We start from the raw sequence: 10914 nt of genomic DNA, 5'->3' as shown, positions 1-10914 counted from the left end.
AGTCTTATATACCGGAACAACAAGAGTAAACAGGAACTGTCCCACGCACACCAGACCTGTGGTTATATGTATAAAGCTGTCCCTGATGCTTCTAGACACAGCTTGTCATCTGCTCCAAAACCCTGCCCTATTTTTGGTCTGTGTCCCATGATTTGGGGCATTATTTTTAGGATATCTTATAAGGCTCCTAAGATGACACCTCCCAATGATTTGTAATTTCCTTAATTTCTTAAAATTTTTTTATGAATGAATAGTACCTGTCAAAGTACACATCTCAGTAAACCCTTATAGTGAATGCACTTTTAGTTCAGTTTGACTTTCTAGGTTCATTTAATTATTCCATCTTTTTTCATTTGCATAAACATTTACTTGAAAAATTAAGGGGCACCAAAGAGTTAAGTAGATATAAAATAGATTCCATCTTTGATTTTAAACTACTTGAAAGCAGCAAATGTTTAATAAATCAATAAAAATAACTATTAGTGGAACCCAAAAGATTCTTCTTCCTTCCTTAATAATAATGGAACATGCATGTTGAGCAAATACTATGAGGTATATTTCACCTGAGAGATTTTAAGAAATACCGGATTTATCCTCCTTTATTTACTAGACTATGACCATCAGTCATTCTGAAGACCAGATGTAGACCACATACCAGTGTCCCCCAGGACCCTCCCAACCTTGACTACTATAGTACCTGCCTGATGGCCAACTAAGGGCTTTTCCCATCTGGTGCAGTGTGCCCACATGCATTGCTGACCACATCTGCTAGGGAACTAGCACCTCCAAGAGTAGCCCTCCACCCATAATCAAGAGCCCACCAGTCTCATGCCTATAGGTGGACTCACTCTAAAGTGCATGGCCTAAAGGACTGCTGTGTTTCAGCCAGCCTCATGATGCCTGGCTTAGTAAAATACTCTTGATAATATTCTGGCCTTTCCCTGCCTCTCTTTTTCACTCCCCTATTTTGTTTCCTTCACTTCCCCATAACCTACATGTACCCAAATCCTTGGCATCAAGTTAGCTTCTGGAGGAACTCAAAGGCTCGATATTTTACTGACCTGAGATAGTGTCTAGCAAAAATGCTTTGAATTTAAACTTTCATTGCACTATACCAGGAATGAACTAAAACTATTGACAGTAGACAACTATTTGTGCCTGGTTCATTTATTCATCCAATGACTTTTACTTTTCTAGGCACTGCTAAGCTTCTCGAGTGACAAAGATGAATATGATGATTTACACACATCAATCACAGAGACATTTAAGCAAGGTACAGGAATTGAGCCACGAAGAGAGTTACCACCTTCACCCAGAGGACGGAGACATTTTCCTGGGAGGCCATTACACTTGCATTGGATCATGAAAACTGAGCAGGTGTCGGGCAGATAGACCAGGAGGGGGAGGGAATTCCGGGCAGGAGGAACAGCAGGGGTAAAGGCACAAAAGCGTGAAACATCAAGATGCATTAAAGAAATGATCAGCAATTAAGTGTGACTGGGTGGAGGAGCAGAGAGAGGTGCCAGCGTTTCACTGGCCAAAGGAATTTAGTCTTTTCCCCATAGGATCTACTGTGCTTTTGAGAGAAAAATCTCTTTGGTAGAAAGGAGCATGATGCTTTGGAGTAGAGCCAGATTGTAGGCAGGACAAATTAAAAAGTGGTTATAATTACTTAATCAAGACATAGGGATTCCTTGTGCATAGCAGAAGCATGGAGTGTGCAAGAAGGCTATAAGAAATTCAGAAAGTTAAGATTTGATGAGATTTAATGGCCCGGGGGGGGATGAAAAAGGAGTTGGAATGAAAAGGACAGGAAACGTAAGAGGAGGAGCATCCTTTAAGTATAAATGCATAGTGATGGAGAAAATTTTTGAGGAAAACACATTTGGGTTTCAAACTCCCAAATCTCATCTCCTATAATGGTCAATGATTATGTCCTTAAGGTTATTCCTTTAAAGTCATTCATGCTAATAAATATCAAATAGAAACATGAACTCCTTCTACAAAGGACAAGTAATCATTTTAGACTACTCGGTAGCTGTTTAGTACTTAAACAATTCATTAACAAAAGATCATTTGAATGTGTGAAGTGCTCCCAGATGGGATATATGGGGTCCAGTCCATAGTGGAAATTGTTATACGGCCATTAAGGAAAACAGTTATAATTTCATTGACTGCCTTGGAGATTAATGTTAGCAATAAATCTGCCTTTCTATTGATTTTTGCTAACATGGAATTAATTCAGCAAGTTACTGATTCACCATCTTATCTGACAAACTACTATGTCAGCAGAAAATCTGGGGGCCCACAGGAGCTAGTTGTTTTACTATGCTCTTGAATGAAGGCTGATGAAATATGTTATGATTTACAGGTGAAATAAAATGTGACATTACCTCCCACTTAAGTAAACATTATGTACATTTTTAAGAAAATGTCTTTGGACACATTTTAATCTAGTTTTTGAATATTTCCAGTGTGGTTGGTTTCCTATAATGAAAACCCTAGGGCTATGTTTATGACTAAGGATTATCCTTATATCAGCTGTTAATGTGGAAAAATATAGAAATTGTATTATATTCATCCTGAAATTTTCAGAGAAGAGCGGAAAGAAACAGAAATAAAGAAATCAGACCTATGTACTTATTTGTTCATTTCTCATGAAGGTAGTATAAAGAGAAAAGATTTCTGGTTCTTCAAATTTCCTTATCTGAATTCAGAGTAATTTTGACTTTTCTTCACTTTAGCTAGAGGGTTAATACAGGCTTCCAAAGTGCCAAACATAGAATTAGACAAAACAGGTACTACTTGTCTATTTTTGGTATAAATACATTGGTGCAATCAGCTCATTTATGTATTTTAAGTGACTATCAAAGCTACTAGGAGAAGTCTGAATTATATTCCCATGTGTCTGCCTTCTTTATCAGCAATAAACAATTGCAACATTTTATATAGGCAGTAACTTTTAGATCAGTTGACTCTTTTTTTTTTTTTTGGTTTTTCTCCGGTACTGGAAACCGAACTCATGACCTTGCACTTGCCAGGCAGGCGCTTTTGCCGCTGAGCTAAATTCCCAGCCCCAAGATCAGTTGACTCTTGTTTCATGTCCTGTGTCACAAACTAAAAATGCAAAATATGGGATTCCATCATTTTGTTGATTTGGCTTCCACCTCACCTGTCATTAAGCCATGAAAAAAATAAATGAGAATAGCTTCTCTGTCATTGCCTTTCTACCTTTGTTTGAAATAACTTGAGTTAGGTGAGTAAATTGTGAGATTAACGACTAATTAACACTTCCAACAAATGTACTCTATTTTTTTTTTAACAAATTCTTTTTTTGTTTTTTTGGTTTTTTTTTTTTTTGGTACCTGGACTCAAACTCAGGAACCTGCGCTTGCCAGGAAGGCATTTGTACCCCTGAGCCATTGCCCGGCCCTAACAAAGGTACTCTAATGAAACACTTGCAGAATTGGCTTGGCTTTTCCTTGTGTGTTTCATACTGTTTTCTGAACACTATAGTCTCTCCTGTAAGAAGTTTAAACAGGAAAGCTTCCATGCATATATTTTTTTAAAGTTAAAATGTTACTTGTTTTTAAAGCATTTAGCTAATAAATAAAGGTTCAATATATTCAAAGTGTATAATGTTATGATCTGATATATATATATATATATATAGTTTAATGATGACTGCAATCAAATTAACACATCTATCATCACCCAAACTTTACATTAAATACCTAAAATGTGTCCCTCTTATGACTGAAACTTTATCCTTTATTTCATATTCACTACCCACTCCCTAACCTCTAACAACCACCATCCTACTCTCTACTTTTAAGTGTGAACTCTCTACTTTTAAGTGTTGAAACATTTTCGTGTATCTGGCATAGTTTAAGTTGTATAATGTCCTGTTTCATCCATGCTGTTGTAAATGACGACATTTTCTTCTTTTTAAAAGCTGAATAAGGGCCTGGGGGTTTAGCTCAGTGGCACAGCACCTGCCTAGCAAGCGCAAGGTCGTGAGTTTGATTCCTAGTACCAGAAAAAAAAAACAAAAAACAAAAACAGCTGAATAATATTCCATTTTATATATATGGTACAATTTCTTTATCCATTCATTTTTTGATAGACCCTTAGGCTGTTTCCATATCTTGAGTATTGTGAATAAAGTGACAAATTTAATTTAAAAAAGTGAAAAATCTATACCCTGAAGGCAAACATTGATGAAAGCAATTGAGAAAGACACAAGTAGGTAGAAAGATATACCAAGATTATGAATGAGAGGATTACTATTGTCAAAACATCTATATTACCCAAAGTGATCTATAGAGTTAATGCATGCCCTGTCCAAACTGTGATGAAATTTTTTCAGAAAAATAGAAAATAAAATCTTAAAATTCTTATGACACCAAAAAGGACCCCAAATAGTCAAAGTACTGATATGGGCAAAAAAGAACGAAGTCAGAGGCATTACAAGAGCACCAGAGTGCACAATGCACATCTTAGTCTGTTTTCTGGTGCTATCACAGAATACCTGGGAGTGAATATTTAATAGAGTAGAGATGTATTTAGACCACAAGTCTGGAGGCTTAAAGGCCAACATCAGGTAGCTGTATCTGGCAAAGGCCTCCTACTTCCTCATAGCATGGCAGAAAAGCAGAAGGGCAAATAGGCACAGACAGATGAGACAGACACAAGAGGTAGCCTTGCTTTCTAATGATCTGCTCTCAAAGAAACTCAGCTGGTCCCACTAGAGCAGCATTAACCCATTCGTGAGGGTGGTGCCCAGTTTGTAAAAGTCCCATCACCTCTCAGCATTGCCATATTAAGAGACAATTTTTCCAGCACTGGAATTCATGGGGACAGAGTCTAATCGTAGCAGTGAGGAAAGAAAAAGCTCTGCAACAACTGGTCCTGAGTACACTGGATTTCCACACACAGAAGAGTGAAACTGGACCTTGCCCAGCACCATACACAAAAATTAATTCAGAAAAAGTTAAAGATTTAAATATAAAGTTAAAATCCATAAGACTCCTAGAAGAAAAAATAGGAGGAAACACCATGACACTGTTCTTGGCAATGATTTTTTCGGATATGAAACCAAAACTATAGGCAATGAAAGCAGAAATAAATAAGTGGGAAAATATGAAATCAAAAGGTGCTGCACAGGGTTTCAAAACAGCAAAGTGAACATGGATGGGAGGGAATATTTGCAGGAACATTTGTTTCTGATAGAGCTCAAAGGTCTCCACTCTAAAAGGAGCAGATTCGAAGGTGGAGGAGGACCAAGGGGAGAGGGTCATGGCCCTGCCAAAGGAGCCAGGCTGCTTCGAGAGAGAGGGGAGAGAGCTGGACTGTCCCCTCCAAATAAATGTCCATGTTTGTTTTGCTGCTTGCTAAAGCTTCTGACCCACTGTAACCAAGTTAGGGCTCCCAGTTTACAAAACATTGTGATACTTTAAGAAATCCACCTTCACTGTTACAGGAGAGAAATTTACAAACTATTAAAATGAAATGATGATGTTATATTTTACTTTAAATTATCTTTTACAGCATTTAATAGGGAAAAGCAAAGAAAGATGACAATAATGACCTGTGGTTCTGCTTTCCCAGATAACTTATATTACCTTAAAGAAGCAGTAGGTGTACACAAATGTTAAAACACTTCAACAATACCAAAAAGTATAAAATTAAAATAAATCTCTGTCTTTCCTTTTCTCCCTCAAGCGATCTTCTATAAAGGTAACCAAGATTAAGAAGAACATATGAAAACATATAGAAACTAAGATAGCACATGCTTGCTGGACTATGAGCACTTCTGTGTATGTGTGGATATCTGTGTGTTAATATTCTCTATGGATGTCTGATATCACAGGGTTAATATCAATATATTCTTACTTTTTAAAATAAATTTGTTTTGGAGTTCCTTCTGCACAGATCAACTTCATTATTTTTAAGGGCAGTTTATTGTTAAACTGTTTCATCTTCCTTCCTAACAAACACTGCATGTCAAAAAAGAAGTATTGATTACTTTACTCTGAATAGAATCCTCACCAATTTTACATGCCATCAAACATTTATAAATTGATAACGTATCAGGAGGCTGAGCCAGGAGGATCACTGTGAGTTGAGACAAGCCTGGGCTATATAGTTCAGAGTGAGCCTGAGCTACATAGCAAGACCTTGTCTCAAAAAAAAAAAAAAAAAAAGAATAAATATATAAATAAATTGATAAGATAAAAATAGCCTCTTATTTTAATTTGTTTTCTTTTTATTATGAGTGCAGTTGAAAAACCTTTTATTTACACTTCATTATGTTTCAGTTTTTATGAGATACTTTGGCCCTTTTTTTCAAGGTTATTTGCCTGTTACATGAATACTGAAAAAGTAAGAAAACAAAAACCATTGCAATACTATTATAGCACCTAAATTTTTTCTTATTCATTTTTACAGGCTTTTTGTATATTAAAGATATTTGGTCTTTCTCAGAAATGTGTTATAAATATTTCCCTCTCTGTTATTGTCCCTTTTAAATTTTATTTTAAAGTGAAGACTAATAGAAATAAAATAAAACAATTTTTCAAATCAGGATATTAAGAGAGTAACAATAATTACCACATTGCTTATGGTTATCTTCATAGTAGTTACTCAGAGTACAAGATATAGGCATGAAATATTGTCCAAGCAATGTTAGCATAAATCTTTCTTTTCAATATACTAAGAGAAATTAATTATATATCTGGGACAGGGATATAGCTCAGTGACATAAGCACTTGCCTGGCAAATACAAGGTCCTGAGTTCGATTCCTGAAAAAAAAAAAAAAAAAAAACCACTATATAACTATCTTAATTATATAGTGTTTATATATATATATATATATTTCCCCTTTTCTTTTGTCCTGTTTTGTCTTTCTTTCTGTATGTTTTTTTTTTGATGTGTACTGTCTTATGATTTTACGATGTATTTTTCTGCACAGAAATTTTAAATGCTTATGTAATGGAATGCATTAATCTTCAGTTTTGTGATATTTGTCTTATCTCAAAAGGCCTTTTCATGCTCCAAGATTATAAACTCAGCAATGCTTTTTTTATTTTAAGAGGTTCACTATTTATTTTGAATCTTTGACTCATCTGGAATTTATTTTTATTTGCCAGTTTCCCATCACATCTATTGAATTATCCATTTATTATTACTAGTCTAAAAGTTATCTTCACCATATAACATCCTACTTATATTTAGGCATCCTTCTTTAACTTGTGCATCTGATTTTATTTTTTCTTATCTGATTGGCTAGTCTCTTCCTATATATAAAGTGCAAAGAACAGGGATTATGTGTACTTTGTTTGTAGTTATACCTCTGACACTTAAAACAGCTCCTGACATATCTTCCAAAGAATTACATGAACACACAAAAAGTGAAAATTGCTATTTCATGATTCATCTAGGTAAAATCTATTGAGTCTCCATTAAAAAAATCAGTAAATTAATACACTGACACAACTTCCCAAATCTTGCCTTCACCTTCTGCTTTTCTGTTGCTTTTAGTACTCTTATGATTTGAGGAAATAGAATAAAAAATCTTGTGAAATCATATTTTTCACATTGAATTCATTTTAGTTCTGGCTCCAGTTCACACGCCTGCCATTTTATCAAAGTTCAAGAGGCTTTATTACAAAGAGCTCATGTGCTTCATTAGATTCAGTTTTTCTTGTATAATAAATCAACCAATATTTATGTAATGATTTCAATATATCAGACAATATTCTATTTTACATTCTATTAAATCATAAAAATTCTATTTTACATTATTTATAGAATTTTTTATTATTTATTTATTTTATTATTTATAGAATTTAAAATTTCTATTTTACATTACAAAATGTTCTATTTTACATTCTATTAAATCATAAAAAGTAAGAGCTCCTGAATTTTTGCAGATACTTTGTTGACATTGTGTGTACATGGTCACTCAGCTTGGCTTAATGTTTTTACATCAGCTTCCCCTTTATCCACCTACCACCATGTCAAAAAAAAGGAAAGACATTGCCCTGCTACCTCTGACAATAAACACTGCTGTAGAAAAGCCTAGGTCAGCTTGCCATTCCTACCTGTATTGCTATGAAAATCATCTTGATCATTAAAGATGTAATTTTAATAAGATATATATGTGTGTGTGTGTGTGTGTGTGTGTGTGTATAAGTCATTTATTAGTTCGCTCCAGAACATATTATGTAATGTGTTTAGCAGATTTGTTAGTTCAAATCATTTTCATTCAGGTAACATTTTCTTGGATTATATACTCTAATTCCCTTCCCCCTCACTTGTTAGGATGGTTTCTCAGGTTCTCCATGAGAGTATTTCTGTACATATTCGCTGGCCTGCCCTCCTACCTTCTTAATGAGCATTTCTCCAAGCTGGAGGTAGATGTTCATTTACATTCTCTCCTCCGTTAGTGACGGGTGTGTTTGGGAGGTTGTTGGGGAGACTCTGGAGCCTCTAGTTTTTTTTCGTAATCGGACTGTTTCTTTTAGAAGATGTCTATTTGAGCAGTGTGTCCTTGTGTTCTTTTCTTTATTTGCTCTCTAATGGCATAATTTTTTCCTTTTTTAAATTCTGTTAATAAAAAAATCTTACTCATGTATTTCACTTTGCCATTTTTCTTCAAACTCCTATGCAGTCTACTGTTTATTTGCCAGGCAGTTTTCCACAGCTGCCTTGTTTAAAAGCAGATGTCACCGTGCAAGAACAGCCTTTTGATCTCACAAAGTTCATCAACATCGAGTAACTTCCTCAAGGCCACCAGAGGATTATAGTGGATGTAAGCCTTATCTTACTTTCCTCAGGTAGAATGACAAAAGAAACTGTGTCAATAAGTTATTAAGCAATAGCCATGTTATTGAGCACTTACACTGTGTCTGTTCCTCTGAGCGTAAGTTAATTCATGTGATCCTTTCAAAAATATGGGAAGCAGGCACTTTACTATCCTCATTTTATAGAAGGAAAATAAAAGACAAAGGGTGGGTAAGTAATAAGTCAAAAGCCACTCACCTCTGAGTAATAGAAATGGGACACAAATCCTTATTCTCCAGTCCAGAAGTGGAGGTCTTAACGCTAACGACAGTCGAAGGCATATCAAGCTTTCCATGTGGTACACATGGACTTTAGGAAAAGCTTGGTTACCTAAAACCTGAGCTAGCTTCCCAGTTAAGTCAACATCTCCAACTTCGTCCACTCATTCAGATAGTTCCTGTATGGCCTTCCCCATGACTGGCTTTAGTCAAGTTGTGGCTGAACTGATTGGATGATTTAATTTCACACTGTTACATCTTTAATCAATAAAAATAATTGTGTTGACTGAGCTGTCAGCATCTGTTTGCACATATACAGCTTGTAACAGAGAAGAAAAGCAATCGTTATCGTTTGTTTTGCAGTCGCTGTCTTTTGTTTGCTTACATACCGGTATGAGAGTAAAGGACACATTTGGCCATCAGCCACGTAGTTAGAATTAACCTTCACCATGAAGGTGCAATAGACGACAAGACAAGCAGTCCAATATCTGTTCGTATACATGTGGAATTCCTGGCTTAGACCAGGGCGCAGAAGGAAATATTCCTTCATTGAAATTTTTCTCTGTGTGCTACTGAATTGTTCCCTTGGGACATACCATAAAGAAATGTCATTGAATACTCTAATTGTGGCATTCACCAGAGCTATTTTTTTTTTAAAAAAAAAGCAGTATTGGTCACAAACTCAGATTTTAATCAGAAACAGAATTCTGGTGAGTGGAGTGGTTTTTCCAATATTTTTCAGCTTAAATTTTTTGATAGTCACTAGCCCCATGAGTCTAACCCATGTTCAAAAGAACTGAGCAAAATTAGTTCAGCATTTTACAGTTAAGTTAGAATGGAAAGGCTTTTTTTCCCTCTAAGGACAACACACACACACACACACACACACACACACACACACACACCAAAATCACTTTACCAAATTTTTTTTCCTTTCCACTGAGTATTACTCAAAAAGTATCTGAAAGTTTAAGATTTAAACTTGGCAGTTGTGTAATCCTCCCAAGGGAGGAAATTCAGGGGAATTTAAAGAAAATTGGCTTAGCAATATGTTTTGAATATAGGCAACAGAACATTTTCTATTTGGGTACAACTACATCAATGAAACTTGAGTCAGTGGAAGTCTTGTCCGATGCCATTTAGAAAGTTGTCAGATTTAAGGGAGGCGTTAGAAGAATACCAGTTGGAACAGAGAACTGCTTTCAGGAAAGATTCTATTTCCTTCCATTTCTTACCATAGATAAATGAGGACCAAATATAGGAAACCATAAGGTCATTACAGCAAATAAGAACCCATCCACCCTTCTGGGTCTCATATACTGTGGTTATTGCTGCTGGTGCTGCGCCCACTGTGATAGATTCAGAGCACAACGGCAAATTCTTTGACACTTTGCCAGTCCTCCCACACTCCTGGGTCTGAGTGGGCTTGTCACTGCTTCAACCAAGTGAGAGTGACGTGAGATGACTTTGGAGGCCACATCCTCAGAGGCCAGGCAGGGTCCACCGTGTTCACTGCAGCGCTTGCTGTGGAGCTCCGAGCTGCTGTGCAATCACCCAGACTGCCTTGCAGCTGCTGCGTTGAACAACACAGTCAGATTACTGGCTGAGAATATAGAGTAGAACTGGAGAGACTGCCTGGGCTCAAATTCCAGATGCTCCATCTGCTAACTGTGCTGCTCTCTCCTTCTGTATCATCTGTAAACTTGTAAGAAATAACAGGAAAGGGCATATCACCTGTCCTCACACCTGTGCCTTACACAGTTATTTAAAGAGTCAAATGTGATCGTATTTGTTAAGTGCTTAGAATCAAAAAGTATTCAGTGCCAGCAAATAATAGGCACCTTGGAA

Source organism: Chinchilla lanigera, unplaced genomic scaffold (assembly GCF_000276665.1).
Source record: "Chinchilla lanigera isolate Chin_1 unplaced genomic scaffold, ChiLan1.0 scaffold00014, whole genome shotgun sequence".
NCBI lineage: Eukaryota > Metazoa > Chordata > Mammalia > Rodentia > Chinchillidae > Chinchilla > Chinchilla lanigera.
The sequence above is the reverse complement of the archived record's forward strand: the minus strand, read 5'-3'. Positions refer to the sequence as shown.